Raw genomic sequence first — 15,114 nt, 5'->3', positions numbered from 1 at the left:
AACAGGCAGTGTAATGTAAATATAAAGAAATAATTTGTTTTACATAATTATTATTGTTGATTTAAATAATACGTTTATGTAATTAGTTTTATTTTCGGACTAGTCTAAAGCTGTAAGCCGCAGCTGGCCTTTATAGCTTCACCGGATGGTATGGGACGAGTGCAGATCCCCCTCCCCTTCTTTTGGTTTGCAGACACTACAAACCAAAAGAAGGGGAGGGGGGTCGTTGGTCAGGTTGACCTCCACCGGTAACCGCGTCCCCCTGGAAGCGATCGTGATAAATTACTTGTCAATTTGTCACTAACTAATCTGACCTCATCTTCATCTTATCAACCTCCACTGGTGCCCCGCCAGCGTATACCATTAGCGCAGGCGGGTGCACCATTCTATTATCATTTATTAAATAAAAACATAATTTATATATTTTTTTAGTGGTGCGGCTATCAACATAGTAATAAAAATAGTTAATCGTTAGTAAATCTGAAAATTTAGTCTATATATATCTAAATTTTTTATTAGCAACAATATAGACAGATTTAATTTTAAAAAAAAGGTTTTATTTTTTTATTGCCAAATTGGTGGAAAATTTTATTGTAAATTTAAATTTTATACTGGCAACCCACTCAAAATGCGCCATTCCGTGGCCTGATACGTCACGAACCGACCGGCTGATATACACGCGCGTCGCGATCAAATACCAAAACAAATAAAACACAACCATATTACTCTCATAAATAAAGCTAAAAATACTTATTGTATTATACCTATGCATAGCTGTATGTGCAGTGTGTGATTTATTACTCTGTGCTTTGGAGATATGTGATTGTTATAAGTCAGTTTTTGATTCCAACTTTGAAAATTACGAACGGCGATGCAACGGTATTGGTGACCTACTTTGTGTGGTTTTAGTGCAGCGTGACGTCATCGCGTGTAGTGTTCGAAATTTGAAATTCGCAACATATAATTCAAATTTCGATTGTTTAGTGAGAACGAATTTATATTTGGAAGTAGTTTCCAGATGTGGTAATGTGGTATTTATTGTTTTTATTTTAATATTTCATTTAGTTACAACAGCTCAACGTTTTTTCTTATATTATTTAAACTTTTTAAAACAAAATTATTAATCTATTATAAATCTTACTTATACATGAAAAAAAATTTGATAGGCTACACGGTACATAATTTAATAAAAATATAAATAATAGAAGGTATACTACAAAACTATAAGTCCAATATAATAAATAGATATAAGTCCAATCTATTAAATAAAAAACAAATACACAGTTACTCGAAATTCATGTTAATTACTTGTCAAAGTTATATATTTTGTTTGTGTTTAGGCTGAATGGATACATGTCTTTTAACCAAATTTTTTTATGAAAAAATCATTGATATAGATTTAATTTAATTTGATATTAACGTAGACTAGGCTGTACGGTCTAAGGATCTTTGCCTGTTCCATCATTGAAAAGGAGATGGAGGAATATGGAAAAAAAAATAATTTCATATTAAAAATAAGTTTCTTGTTATCAAAGTAAATTAAAATTGAATTTTTATAACAACTATTTTACAATATCACAACTAAAAATAAGCACTGGAAACTATATTTCCAGCATTATTCTGAGGTGTGGTCCACATTGACCCTGTTTTTTAATGTTTGTAGATTATTCCTAATATATTTTATGCCATTATTATTGTGACAAAACAGTAAATTATATTGTATAATTTACTCAAATATGTTTGGGAGCCTTGTACATGAGGATAAAACATTCAAATCTATAGTATTTGCATACAAATATTATATAATCTAAATATACTATGCTGGTAAAGGGGATTATTAGTAATGTGGATTAAACCTTAAGATTTTTGTAGCAAAAGAAATAAATTTTTTAGTGGTCATTTTTGGATTTGAAGTAGGCACAAGAAAAATGCAAAAAAATTTGTATTGTACAGTTTTTGATATAACACATGTCCATCACAGTGGACATTGTTTTAATACATAATTACATACACATACACACACATATACACATGTGGAATCACCTTCCAGCAATGGTATATCCGAACCGATACAATATTGAAACCTTCAAGAAAAGAGCTTATTCCTTTTTAAAAGGCCAACATACTTGCAATTCACCTGGTGTTAGTTGCTCATGGGCGGCGGTAATCACTTACCACCAGGTGAGCCGCATGCTTGTTTGTCCTCTGTGTTATAAAAAAAAATGGTATAGAGTTTTATAAAAATAATAATATTCATAGTGATGCAATTCTAAAAAATGTAGTTATTATTATTAAACACATTTTTTAATAGTGAATGCAACTTCACTACTATTATTAACAAAACAAATTATGATAATGTAATGGTGCCCTAACCTGCGCTAACGGTATACGCTGGCGGGGCACCAGTGGAGGATGATAAGAACATGAGGTCAGGTCAGTTAGCACATCGTGGTAAATTCACCAGGAAATTATCACGATGGTTTATAGATGGAGCCACATGGATGTCAACCTGACATGGTACATTGTCAGTAATGAGATCATCGATGATTTCTTCTGTTAGCGCAGGTGGGTGTACCATTACATTATTAACAACAATATACCACGCTGAACAAATTGGTATAGAGTTTTATAAAAATAATAATATTCATTGTGATGCAATTCTAAAAAATATAGCTATGATTATTAAACACATTTTTCAATAGTGAGTGCAAACTTCACTACTATTATTAACAAAACAAATTATGATAATGTAATGGTGCCCTAACCTGCGCTAACGGTATACGCTGACGGGGCACCAGTGGAGGATGATAAGAACATGAGGTCAGGTCAGTTAGCACATCGTGACAAATACACCAGGAGGGGGGGGAAAGGGGATTGTTAGTAATGTGGACTGGTGACCTATTGCTAGCAATGTACCATGTCAGGTTGACCTCCACGCGGTACCCCCTGGAAACCATCGTGATAAATTCCTGGAGAATTTGTCACGATGGGCTAACTGACCTGACCTCATGCTCATCTTATCATCCTCCACTGGTGCCCCGCCAGCGTAAACCGTTAGCGCAGGCGGGTGCACCATTCCATTATCATCAATAAAAAAAAAATACACCAGGAAGGGGGGAAGGGGATTGTTAGTAATGTGGATTGATAACCCCATCACTAGCAATGTACCCTGTCGGGTCGACCTCCACGCGGTTCCCCCTGGAAACCATCGTGTTCAATTCCTGGTGAATTTGTCACGATGGGCTAACTGTCCTGACCTCGTGCTCCTCTTATCATCCTCCACTGGTGCCCCGCCAGTGTAAACCGTTAGCGCAGGCGGGTGAACCATTCTATTATTAAACCTCAAAAAAAAAAATACACCAGGAATTTATCATGATGGTTTCCAGATGGAACTGCGTGGAAGTCAACCTGACATGGTACATTGCTAGTGATGAGATCATCAGTCCACATTACTAACTTATAATATACATTAATTCCCAGGCTTAATTCTGTGTACCAAATCAGATAAGGAAGGTGTCACATATGTGGATGGTTATAAGGCCAGAGGAAGGCCGAGAAAGAGATGGATGGACTGTGTGAAAGATGATATGGTGAGAAAGGGAGTGAATAACGAGATGACTGCGAACAGAGATGAATGGAAGAGAAAAACATATTGTTAAATATGTAAAATTAAAGCAAAAGTCAAGTGCTTACAATATATCATCTATACATATAAATAAAATTGGAGTGTCTGTTTGGAATATTGAAATCACTCCGAACTGACGGTAGATTTGACATATCATAAGAGTCTGTAATAGACCTACATGAATAAAGATATTTGAATACGAGCTGAGTTTCTTGTCAGTTCTCATCTCGAAATCATTCCGAACTGACGGTAGATTTGACATATCATAAGAGTCTGTAATAGACCTACATGAATAAAGATATTTGAATACGAGCTGAGTTTCTTGTCAGTTCTCATCTCGAAATCATTCCGAACTGACGGTAGATTTGACATATCATAAGAGTCTGTAATAGACCTACATGAATAAAGATATTTTGAATTTGAAGTGTTAGCCAGTAAATAAATTAATGATTGACACTCGAGAACTAGATTACAAAACTGTTGGTTGAGAAGCCCGAAATAAATGCAGAAATGTTTTACGATGTGGAATTAAGACTTCCGGTTGCGCAGGCGCCGGCCGCCGCCACAGACTACGAAACTAGGGATGTGAATTATCGACCATTGTATTATCGACTCGCTGCACCTGCGATATCGTCCGCGTGGATTTTAATATTATTTTTCTAAATTAAATAATAATAATAATATATTTATTTGTCAGAATATGGTATGTACAATAGTGGTAATTATATCTATACATCTATACATATAAATAAAATTGGAGTGTCTGTTTGTAATATTAAAATAACCGATTTTTACTTCATACATATGAATATAAATATGGTATATACACCAAAATAATATTTTATACAATTTTTGTCTGTCTGTCTGTCAGTCTGTTTGTTCCGGCTAATCTCTGAAATGGCTGGACCGATTTTGATGAGACTTTTTGTGGCAGGTAGTTGATGTAATAAGGAGTAACTTAGGCTATTTTTATTTTAGAAAAATAAGGTTAAATTCCACGCGGCCGAAGTCGCGAATACAGCTAGTACATCTTATACATCAGAATAACATATAAGCTATTTTCACGCGGAATAAATCGCGAGTACAGCTAGTAAATAATTATAATAATCGAATACACAATTATCGATTACATAATAATCGAATTTGTTACAAATGTCACATCCCTATTTCAAATGAAACAAGCTTGTATACATCGTGATTAGCACAGTTATCTAGCGTATTACATCACTTGCTGATAATATGGGGTTCAAATTCCGTGCAAAACCCCCTCCGATAGATCCCTCCAATTCAAACGGGGACCGATGTTACGACGCCTTGAGCCGAGGTTTGAACCTAGCGGTGCCCTCAGACGTAGTATCCGTCAGGCGGGAGTTGGCCTTCAGCCGCTCCATAAGACCTTCCTTTGTTTGGAGTGACATCTGCACTCGCCCTATCGTCCGGTGAAGCTGTAAATAATCCAGTCAAAATGGACCAAAAAAAATGATAAGTTAGCCAAAATTCGTATATAGCTGAAAATTGCTATAGACATTAAATAACAACTTTTGTCTAAACTATTTTGACGATAATGTTTTCGGTTTCAGAGAAAAATGGAAAAACCTGAATTTTTGACCTTTGACCATGGATAAAAAACCTTTGTCCTTGGATAATGGCGAATTTTGGCTAACTTAAATATCTATTTGGACTGGACTAAAAGTCCAGCTGCGGACAGCATTATTGGCTAACTTAAATGTCTATTTGGACTGGACTAAAGGGCCAGCTACGGACACCATTATCGGCTAACTTAAATGTCTATTTGGACTGGACTAAAAGGCCAGCTGTGGACAGCATTATTGGCTAACTTAAATGTCTATTTGGACTGGACTAAAAGGCCAGCTGTGGACAGCGTTATCGGCTAACTTAAATGTCTATTTGGACTGGACTAAAAGGCCAGCTGCGGACAGCATTATTGGCTAACTTAAATGTCTATTTGGACTGGACTAAAAGGCCAGCTGCGGACAGCATTAGAGTAGTCCGACGTGCAAAACAAATATAAATAAATATACTGGGAGGAAAGGGACTATTACGGCTGGCAACGGCATTGAATTAGGGTAAAATAAATAAAATAACTTACCACACTTGAATTATGTATTTAGTGGTAGAATATATGATACAATGTAGCAAAACAATATAGTAAAAAATATACGTCAAAAATTGTATATAAAATATATAAGGTTTAAAAATAGAAATAACTATAAAAAGAGGTCTGTTGCCAACAGGGACAGTTAGTATAAATACTCTTTATTTTCTAAAAATTTTTTTTTTTTACAAATACTTAAGAAGTCCCTGAATTATAGTATATTTTATATTTATTATTATTATATTTCTATACCTGATATTCTATATCAGGTATAGAAAATACCTGTGTTTCAGAAGTCAGTGTCCTCTTCCATATTGAGGTGTACTTTAAGTGAGTTTGTTATGATATATTACAATTTACGTAGGTTGGTGTAATCATAGGAGTGTGTGTGTGTGTGTGTGTATGTGTGTGTGTGAGTGTGAGTGTATGTGTGTATGTCTTGAGAAATTGGTGATAATCTAGAAACGCCTATAGAAGTGCGCCTATATAAATGTGACAGTTTTGTGCAATTAAGAAATAAAGAACACTGATTAGACTTGCAATATCATCTCCCAGCGATGGTATTTCCGAACCGATACTATATTGAAACCTTCAAGAAAAGAGCTCATTCCTTTTTAAAAGGCCGACAACGTACTTGCAATTCCCCTGGTGTTAGCTGCTCATGGGTGGCGGTAATCACTTACCATCAGGTGAGCCGCGTGCTCGTTTGTCCTGTGGCATAAAAAAAAAACATGCTGGTGGTCACTCTATTCTCCCAAATATGAATTTAAATGAATCTGTATTATTGTAAACATGTACAACATTTATTTGAAAAGAATACGAGCTGAGTTTCTTGTCAGTTCTCATCTCGAAATCATTCCGAAATGACGGTAGATTTTGATAGAGATATTGAGTGGATATATATGTAATAGCAGTAAATATAATTTACTTTCGTTCCGATCGCAGTTGCACGTTACATACAAACTGTTACTTAGCAACAATACTTATTCTAAATGCGATGGATTATACTTTTTCTTTTTAAATCAATGTGCCTAATAGATTTGACATGTCATGTAATAGACCTACATGAATAAAGATATTTTGAATTGAATATCTCATAGCATTTTCAAAATCTATACTATCCTCGAATCACAAATGCAATTATTAGAAAGCTGACCTTATAGATGTAGGTCGGTATAGTGCGGGCTTTCTTGCCGCTGAAGTTTGGACCCTAACGATCGTTTCGTATTATGTAAGACTTGGCCCATATAAATCACAGAGCAATCTTTTCATCTCGTGATTTTTAAAGGGCATTTCAGCTAAGGTAGAATCTGTATCTGTACGAGTCTATATACCACTAGCTGTCCCGGCAAACGTTTCATATAAATTAATAACGCTATTAAAATTAGGGGTTGGTGATAGAAGGGTGAAAATTTAGGGTTGTATGTATTTTTAAACATAAATAAAAAAAATTCCCAAAAAATAATGTTGAGGAGTGGACAAACCTTATCACTTAGGGGTATGAAAAATAGATAGTACCTGATTCTCAGACCTTCTGAATATGCATATAAAATTTCATAAAAATCGGTCAAGCCGTTTGGGGGGAGTATGGTAACTAACATTGTGACACGAGAATTTTATATATAAGATGTACATCCTATAAGTATAGACATGAAAATGCCTTAGAAGTGACGGTTTTTTATTTATATTATTCAAATTCAATTCAAAATATCGTTATTCATGTAGGTCTATTACAGACTCTTATGATATGTCAAATCTACCGTCAGTTCGGAATGATTTCGAGATGAGAACTGGCAAGAAACTCAGCTCGTATTCAAAATATCTGTATTCATGTAGGTCTATTACAGACTCTTATGATATGTCAAATCTACCGTCAGTTCGGAATGATTTCGAGATGAGAACTGGCAAGAAACTCAGCTCGTATTCAAAATATCTGTATTCATGTAGGTCTATTACAGACTCTTATGATATGTCAAATCTACCGTCAGTTCGGAATGATTTCGAGATGAGAACTGGCAAGAAACTCAGCTCGTATTCAAAATATCTGTATTCATGTAGGTCTATTACAGACTCTTATGATATGTCAAATCTACCGTCAGTTCGGAATGATTTCGAGATGAGAACTGGCAAGAAACTCAGCTCGTATTCAAAATATCTGTATTCATGTAGGTCTATTACAGACTCTTATGATATGTCAAATCTACCGTCAGTTCGGAATGATTTCGAGATGAGAACTGGCAAGAAACTCAGCTCGTATTCAAAATATCTTTATTCATGTAGGTCTATTACAGACTCTTATGATATGTCAAATCTACCGTCAGTTCGGAATGATTTCGAGATGAGAAGAACTGACAAGAAACTCAGCTCGTATTCTTTTCAAATAAATGTTGTACATGTTTACAATAATACAGATTCATTTAAATTCAAATTTGAGAGAATAGAGTGACCACCAGTATATTCACACACAGATTGGACACTGGAATTCACACAGCGCCATCTAGACCCAAGTTAAGCTAGCTAAAGCTTGTGTTATAGGTACTCTTATATTATAGATAAATGATACAAATACATAGATTTTAGTTGTAAATACATACATATTATATATAGAAAACACCCAGACCAATACAAACAATCATACTCATTAATACAAATTTTTGTGCCGTGCGAGGACTCGAACCTGCGACCATCGGCAGTAGGATGTGCTAAACCGCTAGATCACCGGGGCCATTCATGAGTAAGAACACAAATGTTTGCACCGTGCGAGGAATCGAACCCGTGGCCATTGGAATAGAAATAGAAATAATGTTTTATTCAAATAAACTCATTACAAGCACTTTTGAATAGTCATATTTTGATTCTACCACTCATTCGGAACGCAGACTCATCACGAGAAGAATGAGCAATGAACTTGTGTGTTGCTATTTTGAAGCAAAGTTAAACTGCTGTACCACCGAGGCAGTGTCCTATAAACTCCTAAAACATCAAAGCTACAAAATATAATCTCAGTTCTTGATATAATCAAAGAAACTCATTACAAGCACTTTTGAAAAGTCATATTTTGATTCTACCACTCATTCCGAACGCAGACTCATCGCAAGGAGAACCAGCAAGAAACTTGTGTGTTGCTCTTTTAAATATTTATACCATGTTTCATGCAAATAAATACGTTTCATTTCATTTAAACTGGATTTTAAAAAAAGTAATTCAATTGAGTTTCTTGCCAGTTCTTCTCAATTGGATCTATATACCGAACTGGACGGTAGGGAAAAAATATTATAATGTAAAAACTTGACGTTCATAAGCGGCTGAAATGTCCTACATGAATAAATGATTTTTGAATTTGAAGTTTCATTTACGAGTGCTGCTTGTAGGGACTGGTCTGCTCTTATCACTACGACTGATTTAATCTTATTGCATATTTATATTTGACCCAAAAAATTTGTGCTTGTTGGTAGTTTGTATTCACACGTTTCGACTTGTAAATGTAAACTTACAAGGATTATTTAAAAGAGCAACAGTTTCTTGCTCGTTCTTCTTGTGATGAGACAGCTTTCCGAACGAGCGGTAGATAAAAAACAAATTGTTATGACTATTCAAAAGTGCTTAAATTAAGTTTATTTGAATAAATGATTTTCTATTCTATTCTATTCTATTTAATTTCATTTCATGAAGCAATGTTAAACTGCTGCACGATCTAGGCAGTATCCTACAGACGCCTAAACAAAGTTTTGTAGCTTTGATAAGCTCAGTCCTTAATATAAATATATCTTCATTGCAACTTGAAGCTTATCGATTGACACGAACGGTGCCGCGTGTAGAAACTGGTTTACCATCTGCGAAAACTAACTCAGCTGGTACGGTCAAGGTTAAGTTACGTCCTCCCCTCACCCGCCTCGGCCCCCAGCAGACAGTACATAGGGGTGGGACGGCGGGGTGGTTGCAACCCCTCTCGGTGTTCGAGCTAAAATGTATTTGGATTTCAAGTGGAAAGTTATAGGTTGATGTTTTGTTGTTGCTTTTTAAGATTGTGCGTGTTTAATAAATGTATGGGTTGAGTTTTTTTTACTTCCGATGGTCGCGGGTTCGAGTCCTCGCACGGTAACTCAATGGTATAGTTCAGCACACGACTTTACTTTCGATGGTCGCGGATTCGATTTCTCGCACGTTACCTCGATGGTATAGTTTATCACATGGCTTTACTATCTATGGTCGCGGGTTCGATTCCTCGCACGGTACCTCGGTGGTATAGTTTAGCACACGGCTTTAGTATCTATGGTCGCGGGTTCTATTCCTCGCACGGTACCTCGGTGGTATAGTTTAGCACACGGCTTTAGTATCTATGGTCGCGGGTTCGATTCCTCGCACGGTACTTCGGTGGTCCAGTTTAGTACACGGCTTTAGTATCTATGGTCGCGGGTTCGATTCCTCGCAGGGTACTTCAGTGGTCCAGTTTAGTACACGGCTTTAGTATCTATGGTCGCGGGTTCGAATCCTCGCACGGTATCTCGGTGTTCTAGTTTAGTACACGGCTTTACTTCCGATGGTCCCGGGTTCGATTACGGGGGAATTTGATACGATATGGGACTAGATGGCGCTGTGTTAATAGTCCAGGGTTATTTAGTTAAATTGTCCATGAAATAATCCGCTCCCGCCACAGCTCGTACCGGCGCCCCACCCGAAAGGGGGGTTTTGCGGCAAAACCCCCCCGATTGTATTATCTCACCCCACGGGAGAGGGCGGGGGTGGTAAGGTGGCCATTCAGCTACAGCGTGAGACTGCACCGTGAATGGTTTTTGGTTTGTATGGAATTGTATGACGAGTTGTAATTACATTTGTATGTTACATATATGTATACAGCACTATATATCATTTGTTTTTAAATTATAGCCTATATGTTATTCTGATGTATAAGCTATATTACTGGAAAGTTTCATCAAAATCGGTTCAGTAGTTTTTGCGTGAAAAAGTAACAAACATACATCCATACACACAAACTAACGTTTATAATATTAACTAGCTACCCACCGCGGCTTCGCCCGGGTGTACATGTATTATATATATAAACCATCCTCTTGAATCACTCTATCTATTAAAAAACCGCTTCAAAATCCATTGCGTAGTTTTAAAGATTTAAGCATACATAGGGACGGACAGCGACAGCGACTTTGTTTTATACTATGTAATAATAGTAGGTTATTCTGATGTATAAGCTATATTACTGTAAAGTTTCATCAAAATCGGTTCCGTAGTTTTTGCGTGAAAGAGTAACAAACATACATCCATACACACAAACTTTTGTGTTAACAATATTATAAAGATTATATTATACTAGCTTTGCAAGCGGTTTCACCCGCGTTTAATTTCAATAAAAAATATAGCCTATGTGTTATTCTGATGCATAAGCTATATTGATTTAAAGTTACATCAAAATCTGTTGAGTAGTTTTTGCGTGAAAGCGTAACAAACATACATCCATACTCAGCTAGAGCGTGAGAGTGCACCGTGAATGGATTTTAGTTTGGATGGGATTGTATGACGAGTTGTTATACATTTGAATGTTATACAAGTGGTTTATATATTTTTTTTTATATTTATTCATTTATTTCAGGCAACTAGGCCCATATTATAAATAATAATAATAATATTTCAGGACAATTAACACAGCGCCATCTAGTCCCAAACTAAGCAGAGCTTGTGTTATGGGTACTAGCCAACTGATATAAATACATGAATACATTTTTTTTTGTAAATAAATACATATTATACATAGAAAACACCCAGACCGATACAAACAGACATACTCATGAATACAAATGTTTGTACCGTGCGAGGAATCGAACCCACGACCATCGGATAGTAAAGCGGTGTGCTAAACCACTAGAGCACCGAGGCTGTCATAAATACCTTATACACTAACATACATATAATATAATATTTAAAAACTAATACAATAATATTGTCTGTGTGATCACGGCACTGAAGACGGCAATCTGCCACGGTAGCTCCGATACACCACACCTTCCGGCCAGTAGTCCTCTTTCATGAAGGTGGGCAGCAAGTCGGTGGGGACCAGGGCCACGAACGCTTTGAAACTCGCGTTGTGACTCGACTTCAGCTGCGTCACCCTCAATGTCAGGTTACTCTTGGTACGAATATAATCTACAATGTCCTGCTCCTTAGTGGCGTAATGTAGACGGGACAGGTACATTGTCGTGGTCGGTGTAGCAGCACGCAGCAGAAAGTTGGGCCCAGTGAGTGCAGTGCCACAATGATTCCTATTGACCTTGCTTGTGCGCCTCTTGTACCACGACGAAGCCATCATCGTCGCGGTTACCAGTGGCAGCACACGTAGGGTCAATGTTCAGTGCCGTTTGTGGCACACGCCGCTGCTATACATCTATACATATAAATAAAATTGTAGTGTCTATTTGTAATATTGAAATAACCGTTTTTTACTACATACATATGAATATAAATACGGTACATACAAGAAAATGATATTTATTACAATTTTTGTCTGTCTGTCTGTTTGTTCCGGCTAATCTCTGAAATGACTGGACGGATTTTGACGGGACTTTTTTTGGCAGGTAGCTGATGTAATAAGGAGTAACTTAGACTAGTTTTAATTTAGAAAAATAAAGTTAATTCCACGCGGACGAAGTCGGGGTCACAGCTAGTGTAATAGTAATTCTGTCGATCTTTCTAATGGTCCACATTATAGACCTATACATACAAGTAAAGTGGACTGAATGGAAGAATACTTGTGTACGAACAAACAAACTGTCGTATTGTGTTTTCATAGTACTAAATGAGTCCCGTGTGATTCTTTCGTGTGATATATTAAGCGAGTTTAGAATGTTTTTTTATTGAAATTGTAACTTGTTAGTAGTAAATAATATATATTCACGAGTATGATTGTTTGTATGTATAAATCTGCCTGAAAAATGATTTAAATCTACATATATAACTCACATAGTGATCTATGAACGCACAGCCCAAACCACTGGACGGATCGGGCTGAAATTTGGCATGCAGGTAGATGTTATGACGTAGGCATCCGCTAAGAAAGGATTTTGATTAATTCTACCCCCAAGGGGATAAAATAGGGGGTGAAAGTTTGTATGAAACTTTGTCAATTTTAAACCGATCGGGCTGTGACTTTGCATGCATAAAGCTACTATGACGTAGGCATCCCCTAAGAAAGGATTTTGATAAATTCCACCCCTAAAGGCATAAATTAACGCGAGCGAAAGCTCTAAAAAGCTAGCTAGCTTAACTTGGGCTACATGGCGCTGTGTGAATTGTCCTGAGATTATTATTATTATTACCTACAACGCGTGACACCCCTGCTGTCCCAAGCGTCCATAGGCTACGGTAACAGTTAACCATCAGGTGGGCCGTATGTTTGCCACAGTATAAAAAAAACAATTAAGGATAAGTTTTGGCAGTCGCGTTGATAAAAGAAAAGCTAAGTTCGTGAGTAACAAAAACTTAAGCGTCGCCAGACGTTTTTGTTTCCTTGGCGCTCTGAAGGTGAGTAGGGCTGTCGCAGTTTGAAATTGGTGTTTCAACATGAGAAAACACCCAGACCGATACCAACCCTCATGCTCATGAATATAAATTTGCACCGTGCGAAGAATCGAACTCGCGACATCGCAAGTAAATCGGTGTGCTAAACCGCTAAATTCCAAGTTATTAATATTGCCAAGTTTTAGAAATGATTTTAGAGCTTTTTTAAATTACACTCCTACATATAGACATAAATTGCGTCGCTGTACATTCACGTGTGGTTGTCTCGGGCGCCTCGAACAGAGTGAGAGCAGCCCGCTCCCTCCTTGTTCCCGGCCTCTTTATACCTATTACCATTGGTGGTAGCATATTGTGACGTCACCATCACGTGACTCACTATGGTTCCAAATTTGAAATGTAAGTAGTTCGTGAGTATGGATTATTGGGAAGTTTCAGAAATGATACGTCGATGCAGCAGTACTTTTATTTTATTCCTTTTTCAAATTACACTCCACATAAATTCGTGACGTCACCAACGTCACGTGACTCACTATGGTTCCAAATTTGAAATGTAAGTAGTTCGTGAGTATGGATTATTGGGAAGTTTCAGAAATGATACGTCGATGCAGCAGTACTTTTATATTATTCCTTTTTCAAATTACACTCCACATAAATTCGTGACGTCACCAACATCACGTGACTCACTATGGTTTCAAATTTGAAATGTAAGTAGTTCGTGAGTATGGATTATTGGGAAGTTTCAGAAATGATACGTCGATGCAGCAGTACTTTTATATTATTCCTTTTTCAAATTACACTCCACATAAATTCGTGACGTCACCAACATCACGTGACTCACTATGGTTCCAAATTTGAAATGTAAGTAGTCAACTAAGTGTTCTAGCGACTAAGTGCGCAGCGGTTTCTATGTTGATTGTCGCATGCCTAATCCTTGTTGTTAATTAAATATAATTAAATCAATATTTATTTAAGAGAGCAACACACAACTTTTTACAGTGGTAGATAAAAAACAAATTGTTATGACTATTCAAAAGTGCTTAAATTAAGTTTATTTGAATAAAGATTATTTATATTTCTTTATGTATTGAAGCTAACAATATAATTGTTTGTTTGTATACCGTGAAGAGAACAGTAAAGAATTTTCATTTAATTTCAACAAAAATTAAAGAAAATAATAAAAATAACCTAGCACAATTAACACAGCGCCATCTAGTTCTAAGCTAAGCAGAGCTTGTGTTATGGGTTATAGACAACATATACATACATACATTTTTTCTGTTTCCATACATACATAATATACATATAAAACACCCAGACCGATACTAACAATCATAGTCATAGTCATTAATATAAATGTTTGCACCGTGCGAGGAATCGAACATGCGACTATCGACACTAAAGCAATGTGCTAAACCGTTAAGGTTTTTTATTTTTTTCAAGTGGCAACCCTAGCCGACCTAATTACGCGACCGGCTCCATAAAGCACCAGCGTTAATTACGACTTTACGACCTTTGAAATAAAGGTCAAAATTAATTGCCCATACACGGCGGTAGTGGCTAATGAAAACATTTTTTAAGGTTCAAAAACAGCACACAATTATCATCAGTGGGTATTAACCTTTTTAAATGACATTTTTTTTAATTAATCACATTTATTAACTACCTGTTCCCGCAACTTCGTCCGCGTGGAATTTAACTTTATTTTTCTAAAATAAAAGTAGCCTAAGTTACTTCTTATTACATCAGCTACCTGCCAATAAAAGTCCCGTCAAAATCGCTCCAGCCATTTCAGAGATTAGCTGGAACGAACAGACAGACAGACAAAATTAAAAAAAAATGTTAT

At 36.4% G+C, this 15,114-nt stretch overlaps 1 protein-coding gene across 1 annotated transcript in view; it reads left to right on the top strand.

Annotated features, from left to right (window-relative positions):
* The first annotated feature begins 671 nt into the window (after positions 1 to 671).
* The window catches only part of LOC131849915 (uncharacterized), a 30,567-nt gene continuing 16,124 nt past the window's right edge, over positions 672 to 15,114 (top strand). Inside the window, exon 1 of the mRNA XM_059200046.1 lies at positions 672 to 1,023. The gene's annotated coding sequence lies outside the window, so the exon portion shown is untranslated. The remainder of the gene's footprint in view (positions 1,024 to 15,114) is intronic.

The sequence above is a fragment of the Achroia grisella genome, unplaced genomic scaffold (assembly GCF_030625045.1).
Source record: "Achroia grisella isolate CSIRO2021 unplaced genomic scaffold, CSIRO_AGI_Agris_v1 utg6672, whole genome shotgun sequence".
Classification (NCBI taxonomy): domain Eukaryota; kingdom Metazoa; phylum Arthropoda; class Insecta; order Lepidoptera; family Pyralidae; genus Achroia; species Achroia grisella.
This window is presented reverse-complemented; position numbering and strand designations above follow the sequence as displayed.